General features: G+C 35.8%; 1 pseudogene; it reads right to left on the bottom strand.

Moving 5' to 3' along the window:
- Positions 1 to 210: 210 nt before the first annotated feature.
- LOC109214743 overlaps positions 211 to 10,265 on the bottom strand; it is an 11,605-nt pseudogene continuing 1,550 nt past the window's right edge.

Here is a 10,265-nt window from a genome sequence, read left to right as displayed (position 1 = left end):
ACCTTCTGCAGCGACCATTATAACCGCCACAAAAGTCTAGCTTTTGTTGCAACAAATCAAGTCGCCACTAAATATTTCCACAATAAATCTAAATATTTCCACAATAAATCTGATTTCTTGTAGTGGTTATTTGATATAAAATATATATGACATTTGATATTCTTTTATCTTGGTTAATTTGATAAGACCTTTGATTAGTTGTGAGGCTCATCCTCTTTATTTAAAACTGCATGTAGGTTCATCAATTTATTTGAATTCTTACAACAACAACAACAACAACAGCTTACAACAACAACAACAACAACAACAATAATTATTCAGTATAATCCCACCAAGTGAGATCTGAGGAGGGTAGGATGTACGCGTCCTTATTCCGGAGATTGTTTCCGAATGACCCTCGTTATTTCAGTTCTTACATAATACTATATTTAAGGAAAAACTTCAATAAGGAACCTTAGGGCAAAGACGGGGGTAATCTTGTAGCTCCTGAATCCAGCTTCAAGGAACAGCTTTTCCCATTCTTTCTCAGCTCTCTCTCTTCCATCATCATTAAATCAAAAATGAGCTTCAGTTCAGTTAACTGCTGCTTCTTCATCATCTGTATTCAGCACTATATCAATGATAATGACCTTCCCTTTTCTTCCTTCATTTTTATCCCTCATAGCTTCTCTGCTTCTCTTTAACAGCTTCACACAATCCTCATCACTCCAATCATGCAAAACCAGCTGCAAAAAAAAAATAAATAAATAAATATCATATTTTTAATTTTAAGCATAGGATAAATTTTTTTAACTGTTTTGTTAGGCATTGGTATGAGCAAGAAAGCAAGACTAGGAAACGAGAAGAGTGGGGATTCAAATCGCCTATTTTTTCGATTCTAACTAAAAAAACATAATTTAATAATCGAACTGAACAGACCCTTCATAAGTATCACAAATTCACAATCAATGACCTATAACATTTAATACAGAAATTATATATTACTTGAAAGACTACATAATAAAGCATGAACAGTACTGAAGTTGCAAAGGAATTTTCGAATGACCAAGTCATGAGATTAAAAACTGAACATGGATTAAAATTATGCCAATCTCCCACTCAAGATCGCTCTGTAGTGACATATAGATCAAGTATAGTATTTTTCTTTGACACTCTTTCTTTTATAGTAATTTCCAAAAGGTTCTATACAATTTAACTTTAACATGCTCATTTTATCCTTAATAGGATGATTTATAGCCATACAAATATTTATTGTTTATTTTAGGTCTATAGTGTCAATCATCTTTCTGTCTTTCTGAACTTCATACCCAATCAACCACCATTAAATAAATTGACGACAGAGTACATGTCAACTTGTAAACAAAAAAAACAAAAACTAGCATTGCTTTACCTTGAACATTATGGCATCAGCAGAGGGAATTGACTGAAACATATCACCGACCACATATTTCAAATTTTCTGTCACTGGCATGTTAGCAACAACACGAGGGAGGTCAATAACTGTGCATTTTATATGAGGAAATGCAGCCAAAATAGTCTTAGCAACAACACCAGTGCCTCCTCCAACATCAACCAAGGAATCCAGCTCTTCAAAAATTTGTTTGCAGTCCTTCACAACCAAACTCATCATTTGGGAATCACTAGCCATTGCTTCATTGAAAACTTTGTTGAATCACTAGCCATTGCTCTTCAATATTCCCACATAGATGCACCTTGTGCTGTTTCAAATGGGTTTGTTTTATTTCCAAGAAACCAATCCCCCAAAGAATTCCATGGATTCACCATAACAGGATCAACCATTGCGCTAACAAAAGGTAACAAATTTGGGATTTCACTCTTCAAAAGCATCTTAGAAGAAGCTGTAAGAACATAACCTTCTTGAGTTTCTGAGATTTCGTCAAGACTTTTAGTAGCGAAAAAGCCGGAGTGTACAAATAGGCGCATCAATCGATGAATACCGTTTGATTTTGCAGGAGGAAGTTTCAGCTCTGAAACTAACTCAAACAGAGTCATTGGCTGCTTATGATTATGAATTATATCCGGTATGCTCAACTGAATTGCACAACGAAGAACCATGGAATTTGCAAAATGGAAGGTATGCTTATAGATATGGGACTGAGCTCCGAACATTTCACTAGCTGTTGGAACATCATTGGTCTGCATTGATCAGAATTTCCCTGCTCTTTTTCTTCTTAAATCAGTATTGGTATGAAGTAGCTATGATTTATTACAAAGAAAGTTCAATGAAGACAAACTTGTGGGGCGACAAAAATATAATATCTTGCATGACTTTATATGAACTAGCTATGATTTGTTACAATAAAAGTTCAACGAAGACAAACTTGTGCGGGCGACAAAAATATAATATCTTGCATGATTTTATATGAACTAGCTATGATTTGTTACAATGAAAGTTCAATGAAGACAAACTTGTGGGGGCGTTCAATGAAGACAAACTTGTGGGGGCGACAAAAATATAATATCTTGCATGACTTTATATGAACTAGCTATGATTTATTGCAATGAAAGTTCAACGAAGACAAACTTGTGGGGGCGACAAAATATAATATCTTGCATGACTTTATATGAACTAGCTATGATTTGTTACAATGAAAGTTCAATGAAGACAAACTTGTGGGGGCGACAAAAATATAATATCTTGCATGACTTTATATGAACTAGCTATGATTTATTACAATGGAAGTTCAATGAAGACAAACTTATGGGGGCGACAAAAATATAATATCTTGCATGACTTTATATGAACTAGCTATGATTTGTTACAATGAAAGTTCAATGAAGACAAACTTGTGGGGGCGACAAAAATAGAATATCTTGCATGACTTTATATGAACTAGCTATGATTTGTTACAAAGAAACTTCAATGAAGACAAACTTGTGGGGGACGACGAAAAATATAATATCTTGCATGACTTTATATGAACTAGCTATGATTTGTTACAATGAAAGTTCAATGAAGACAAACTTGTGGGGGTTTGGGTTAAGATTAATGATGTTTCCAATAAATAACTTAGTAGTATTTCATTGTTTACTACGAATAAGTTTTGGAGTTGGCTTATTTTAGGTATTTAAATTAATTAAAAGTATTTGGTTATATTATTGCCTTATTGCATATAAAGTTTGAAGTTATAACAAGTTTTAATAAGCGCAGTTGGTTCCGCGTGGTCATGTTTAATGATCGGTGCCGGTCCGAATTGTTTAGAAAAATGGGTCGTGACATTTCTGTCCTCATCATGTCCACTATCAGTAGATCAAATAAATTCATGTAAGAATATTATAATTTTGTCGCGCCCCGACAAGTTTGTCTTTATTGAATTTTCTTTGTAACAAACCATAGCTAGTTCATATAAAGTCATGCAAGATATTATATTTTTGTCGACCCCACAAGTTGTCTTCATTAACTTTCATTGTAACAAAATCATAGCTAGTTCATATAAAGTCATGCAAGATATTATATTTTTGTCGCCCCCACAAGTTTGTCTTCATTGAAGTTTTCTTTGTAACAAATCATAGCTAGTTCATATAAATCATGCAAGATATTCTATTTTTGTCGCCCCCACAGTTTGTCTTCATTGAACTTTCATTGTAAACAAATCATAGCTAGTTCATATAAAGTCAATGCAAGATATTATATTTTTGTCGCCCCCATAAGTTTTGTCTTCATGTGAACTTCCATTGTAATAAATCTAGCTAGTTCATATAAAGTCATACAAAGATATTATATTTTTTGCCAGCCCCCACAAGTTTGTCCTCATTGAACTTTCATTGTAATAAATCATAGCTAGTTCATATAAAGTTCATGCAAGATATTATATTTTGTCCGCCCCAACAAGTTTGTCTTCGTTTGAACTTTCATTGCAATAAATCATAGCTAGTTCATATAAAGTCATGCAAGAATATTATATTTTTGTCGTCCCCACAAGTTGGTCTTCATTGAACTTTCATTGTAACAAATCATAGTATGTTCATATAAAGTCATGCAAGATATTCTATTTTTTGTCGCCCCCACAAGTTTGTCTCATTGAACTTCATTGTAAAAAATCATAGCTAGTTCATTATAAAATCATGCAAGATATTATATTTTTTGTCGCCCCCCACAAATTTGTCCTTCATTGAACTTTCATTGTAAAAAATCATAGCTAGTTCATATAAAGTCATGCAAGATATTATATTTTTGTCGCCCCCAAGTTTGTCTTCAATTGAACTTTCATTGTAACAAATCATAGCTAGTTCATATAAAGTCATGCAAGATATTCTATTTTTGTCGTCCCTACAAGTTTGTCTTCATTGTACTTTCATTGTAACAAATCATAGCTAGTTCATATAAAATCATGCAAGATATTATATTTTTGTCGCCCCACAAGTTTGTCTTCATTGAACTCATTGTAAAAAATCATAGCTATGTTATATAAAGTATGCAATGTATTATATTTTTGTCGCCCCCACAAGTTTGTCTTCATTGAACGCCCACAAGTTTGTCTTCATTGAACTTTCATTGTAAATCATAGCTAGTTTCATATAAAATCATGCAAGATATTATTTTGTGCGCACGCACAAGTTTGTCTTCGTTGAACTTTATTGTAACAAATCATAGCTAGTTCATAATAAAGTCTGCAAGATATTATATTTTTGTCGCCCCACAAGTTTGTCTTCAATTGAACTTTCTTTGTAATAAATCATAGCTACTTCATACCGAATACTGATTTAAGAAGAAAAAGAGCAGGGAAATTCTGATCAATGCAGACCAATGATGTTCCAACAGCTAGTGAAAATGTTCGGAGCTCAGTTCCCATATCTATAAGCATACCTTCCATTTTGCAAATTCCATGGTTCTTCGTTGTGCAATTCAGTTGAGCATACCGGATATAATTCATAAATCATAAGCAGCAATGACTCTGTTTGAGTTAGTTTCAGAGCTGAAACTTCCTCCTGCGCAAATCAAACGGTATTCATCGATTGATGCGCCTATTTGTACACTCCGGCTTTTTCGCTACTAAAAGTCTTGACGAAATCTCAGAAACTCAAGAAGGTTATGTTCTTACAGCTTCTTCTAAGATGCTTTTGAAGAGTGAAATCCCAAATTTGTTACCTTTTGTTAGCGCAATGGTTGATCCTGTTATGGTTGAATCCATGAATTTTTCTGGGGGATTGGTTTCTTGGAAAACTAAAACAAACCCATTTGAAACAGCACAAGGTGCATCTATGTGGAATATTGAAGAGCAATGGCTAGTGATTCAACAAAGTTTTCAATGAAGCAATGGCTAGTGATTCCCAAATGATGAGTTTGGTTGTGAAGGACTGCAAACAAATTTTTGAAGAGCTGGATTCCTTGGTTGATGTTGGAGGAAGGCACTGGTGTTTGTTGCTAAGACTATTTTGGCTGCATTTCCTCATATAAAATGCACAGTTATTGGACCTCCCTCGTGTTGTTGCTAACATGCCAGTGACAGAAAATTTGAAATATGTGGTCCGGTGATATGTTTCAGTCAATTCCCTCTTGCTGATGCCATAAATGTTCAAGTAAAGCAATGCTAGTTTTTGTTTTTTTTTGTTTACAAGTTGACATGTACTCTGTCGTCATTTATTTAATGGTGGTTGATTGGGTATGAAGTTCAGAAAGACAGAAAGATGATTGCACACTATAGACCTAAAATAAACCAATAAATATTTGGTATGGCTATAAATCATCCTATTAAGGATAAAATGAGCATGTTAAAGTTAAATTGTATAGAACCTTTGGAAATTACTATAAAAGAAGAGTGTCAAAAGAAAAATACTATACTTGATCTATATGTCACTACAGAGCGATCTTGGTGGGGATTGGCATAATTTTAAATCCATGTTCGTTTTTATTCTCAATGACTTGGTCATTCGAAAATTCCCTTTGCAACTTTCAGTACTGTTCATGCTTTATTATGTGTCTTTCAAGTAATATATAATTTCCTGTATTAAATGTTATAGGTCATTGATTGTGAATTTGTGATACTTATGAGGGTCTGTTTCAGTTCGATTATTAAATTATGTTTTTTTAGTTAGATCGAAAAAATAGGCGATTTGAATCCCCCACTCTTCTCGTTTCCTAGTCTTGCTTTCTTGCTCATACCAATGCCTAACAAACAGTTAAAAAAAATTTATCCTATGCTTAAAATTAAAAATATGATATTTATTTTTTTATTTTTTTTTTGCAGCTGGTTTTGCATGATTGGAGTTGATGAGGCATTGTGTGAAGCTGTTAAAGAGAAGCAGAGAAGCTATGAGGATAAAAATGAAGGAAGAAAAGGGAAGGTCATTATCACTTGAATATAGTGCTGAATACAGATGATGAAGAAGCAGCAGTTAACTGAACTGAAGCTCATTTTTTGATTTAATTGATGTTGGAAGAGAGAGAGCTGAGAAAGAATGGGAAAAGCTGTTCTTGAAGCTGGATTCAGGAGCTAACAAGATTACCCCCGTCTTTGCCCTAAGGTCCTTATTGAAGTTTTTTCCTTAAATATAGTATTATGTAAGAACTGAAAATAACGAGGCGTCATTCGGCAAACAATCTCCGGAATAAGGACGCTAACATCCTACCCTCCTCAGATCTCACTTGGTGGGATCTTTATATCGAATAATTATTGTTGTTGTTGTTGTTGTTGTTTGTACTGTTGTTGTTGTTTGTTGTTGTAAGAAATTCAAAATAAATTGATGAACCTACATGCAGTTTTAAATAAAGAGGATGAGCTCACAACTAATCAAAGGTCTTATCAAAATTAACCAGATAAAAGAATATCAAATGTCATATATATTTTATATCAAATAACCACTACAAGAAAATCAGATTTATTGTGGAAATATTTAGATTTATTTGGAAATATTTAGTGGCGACTTGATTTGTTGCAACAAAAGCTAGAACTTTTGTTGGCGGTTATTAATGGTCGCTGCAGAAGGTAAACATTTAGTGGTTAGTTTTTTTCCGGGCCGCTTCTTACGCATTCAGCTTGTTATGTCGAGGAAGAGGCAAATCCGAAAAATAAAGAAGATAAGAAACACCAAATTTTAACGTGGAAAACCTTCAAATCGAAGGTAAAAACCACGGGATCACAAAAGATCAAAAACTCCACTATAACAATAAGAGGGTTACAAAAGTTTCTCCCCTAAACACAACTTCAAACCCCATATGGCTACATTGTGGATGCTACTGAATGAGAAGAAGGATGCTCAATTTATATGAAGTCCAAAACCTTTTCCTAAAAGAAAAAGGACTAGCCAAATATTGGAGATTTATAATTTCCTTTACAAAAAAGAAAACCTAGTTAAGGTAATTAGTATTGCCCTTTTCCTTCAAGAGATAGGAAAACCAAATATGGTAAGAAAATTATGGCAAACACCTAACAATTCTCCCCCTTGGCCTGATTTTTGACAAAATAAACTTGATCCACCTTCTTCAACATAGCCTTCAATAGGTCGCATCTCCAGAACTTCCGCCACAAAGTTTTGTCTCAACGTGCGTAGCACTCCGGTCAAATTTCTCAAACAAAAATCACGATTATCGTCAAATATGTTGCAGCTAGAACTAAACCCGCAAAGATGAACATGTCTTGAACCTTGCCTTATCACCAGTTGTTGGGCTAAACGGCCCAATGACACTCTTAAACATGGTGTGGATATTGTCCCGCTTTGGGCCAAGCCCGCACGGTTTTTTTCCAAAAGGCCTCCACACCATTTAAGAGATCCCTACACTTTATATATAGACTCCCATCTTTTCAGCTACAATGTGGGACTTTGTTCGCACACACCAACAATCTCCCCCTCGAACTAAGTTCCACGTGGTCCACTACCGACGATCCACGAGTCAATTTTCGAGATTCACTGTGTGCCACCCACATTTGTTAGAGTTATTATGGCAAACCGAAGCCCGCAACTAGCTTCTTTCTTGTGTGTGCACCGCCCTGCACCATCACTCCGCCATCTCCATACTCGTTCCGCTAAACCTGGCTCTGAATACCAGTTTGTTGGGCTAAAACGGCAAATGACACTCTTAACATGGTGTGAATATTGTCCGCTTTGGGCCAAGCCCGCACTGGTTTTTTTCCCAAAAGGCCTCACACCATTAAGAGATCCCTACACCTTATATGTAGACTCCAACTTTTCGGCCTACCAATGTGGGACCTTTGTTCGCAACACCCAACACAAGCTTAACACTTTATATTAGTGGCGAACATTTGTGTTTCGTAGAGGACTACGAAAGGATTCCAATTTTTTGTTAATCCTCAACATGAGTTCGTCTAGGCATATCTATGGAGTATATCCTTAATTAACATGGAGGTTGTGGCGTTGTGAGACTTGAATCCAAACCCACCAACTGTACATTACAAATTCTGTTACTTTCGTGGAGTTGAATAAAATGCACTTCACTTTCAACTGGAAGTCTCTAAATTTAACACAGAGCAAGGAAGTATGACGCAGCATTAATATCCTACAAACAACAATTTATGATGTATTTAAGTTCTTAGTTTCTCTGCAAAGTGGAAACTGGAAATATTCCACATAGTACATCCAGTTTAAGTTTTTAAAACTGAAACAAATAAATCCACCAAAAATTGAATTAACAGTAGTCTAACATTCTATTCCTATAGACGAAACGAGTCACAAATGCTCCTGATCGATTCAATGCAGTTGTCACACCATGCAGTCACGCAACCCAACAGAATAAACAGCTTCCTTGTTTATTTAGGATCACGGTCTATCGCCATTCCTATTGCGAGATGAAGACTTAAAGGCAAAAAGTTGAGAAGAAAAAGAGAAGGAATATCAGGATATTCTATTGATCAATTCTCAGTTTGCTTTCCAGTATCATGAAATAGGAACTACATTAAACGTAAAGAATTTTTCTTGTAAATTTAAAGAAAACGATTTTTTAATTTGTTTTTTCTTTTCTATTTATCATTTTCTGTTTTCTCTTTGAAGACAATTCTTCAGTGCTGGCATATGTTTTAGACTTCCCTGAGTTACATTTCTTTGAAAGAGGCAAATCCTTATATTGAGAAGTTTCACTCTTAACTAAGTAATAAGCACTAAACTCTATAATAGACAGGTGTTTTGCTATGACAAAAAAGCTGATGTATTTTAAAATATAAAATAGTTGAAGAAATCAATTCCTAAAGCAACACATAGTGAAGCGAATTAATTTTCAATGTAAAAATTTAGCAAGTGATGATTAATAACTCGTATAATATGGTTGGTGTTTGCTGTAAACGATCGGCCGGTCGTTTTTGAATTTACGCCCCGATCCCCCATTAACTGCTTCCCCTAAGTTCCAATTTATGCTATTTGTGGTATGCCGGGGCACGTTCTGTGTTAAGTTTTGGAGAGTTTGTGGGACCTTAGTCCCTAAAAAGAGAGCTTAAGTGTTTGAAAAAATGGTTCCGTAGTCGGAACAGTGTGTAAGACAACCTCGGAATGGAAAATCCGATGGTTCCGCAGCTTCAGTTAGGTAGATTTCGGGGTTGGAGCGGTGTTCGGAATGTATTTTGGAAGTCCGTAGCTCATTTAGCTTGGAAATGCCGAATTTGAAATTTTTGAAGTTTTCCGGTCAAATAGTGAATTTTTTGATGCCGAGGGTCTGGGGATTGTGGAATTTGAAGTTGCAAGTAAGTGTTTTCCGTCATGTCAATTTGGAATGTGTGTGCAAAATTTCAGGTCATTCGGACGAGGTTTCGGGTTAGGTTTTTAATCGAAAGCCGTGTTTTTTGGTTGGGATATAAACTTCCTAGGCTTGAATCCTGTGATTGAATCGGGTTTCCGGTGTTTGTTTTAGGTGTTTTAAGGATTGGTACAAGTTTTGATAAGGTTTAGTGGTTATTGGTATTTTTGGTGAGGTCCCGGGGCCTCGGGAGGATGATTTCGGGTGGTTAAACGGAGGAGAATTTTCTAAAGTTTGCAGCAGCTGGTATTTTTTGTTCCTTCTAGTATTTCCGCTTCTGGCTTGGGAACCGCAGAAGCGGAGGCCGCAAAAGCGGCCTTTTGGCCTTCGCAGAAGCGATTTTTAGGTCACCTCCAGGAAACCGGCAGGAAAGCGTAGGAATTGCCGCAGAAGCGGGATCGCGGGGTTCTGCGAGATGGGAACCGCAGAAGCGAAAGCTGGGATTTTTAACAGGAAAGCCGCAGAAAGCGGCCAGTGTTCCGAAAAGCGGGACCCGCAGAAGCGGGTCCTTGTCCGCAGAAGCGGAAATTCCCTGGGCAGAAATCAGAACGAGAGTAAATGG

The sequence above is a fragment of the Nicotiana attenuata genome, unplaced genomic scaffold (genome assembly GCF_001879085.1).
Source record: "Nicotiana attenuata strain UT unplaced genomic scaffold, NIATTr2, whole genome shotgun sequence".
NCBI lineage: Eukaryota > Viridiplantae > Streptophyta > Magnoliopsida > Solanales > Solanaceae > Nicotiana > Nicotiana attenuata.
The sequence above is the reverse complement of the archived record's forward strand: the minus strand, read 5'-3'. Positions and strand labels throughout refer to the sequence as shown.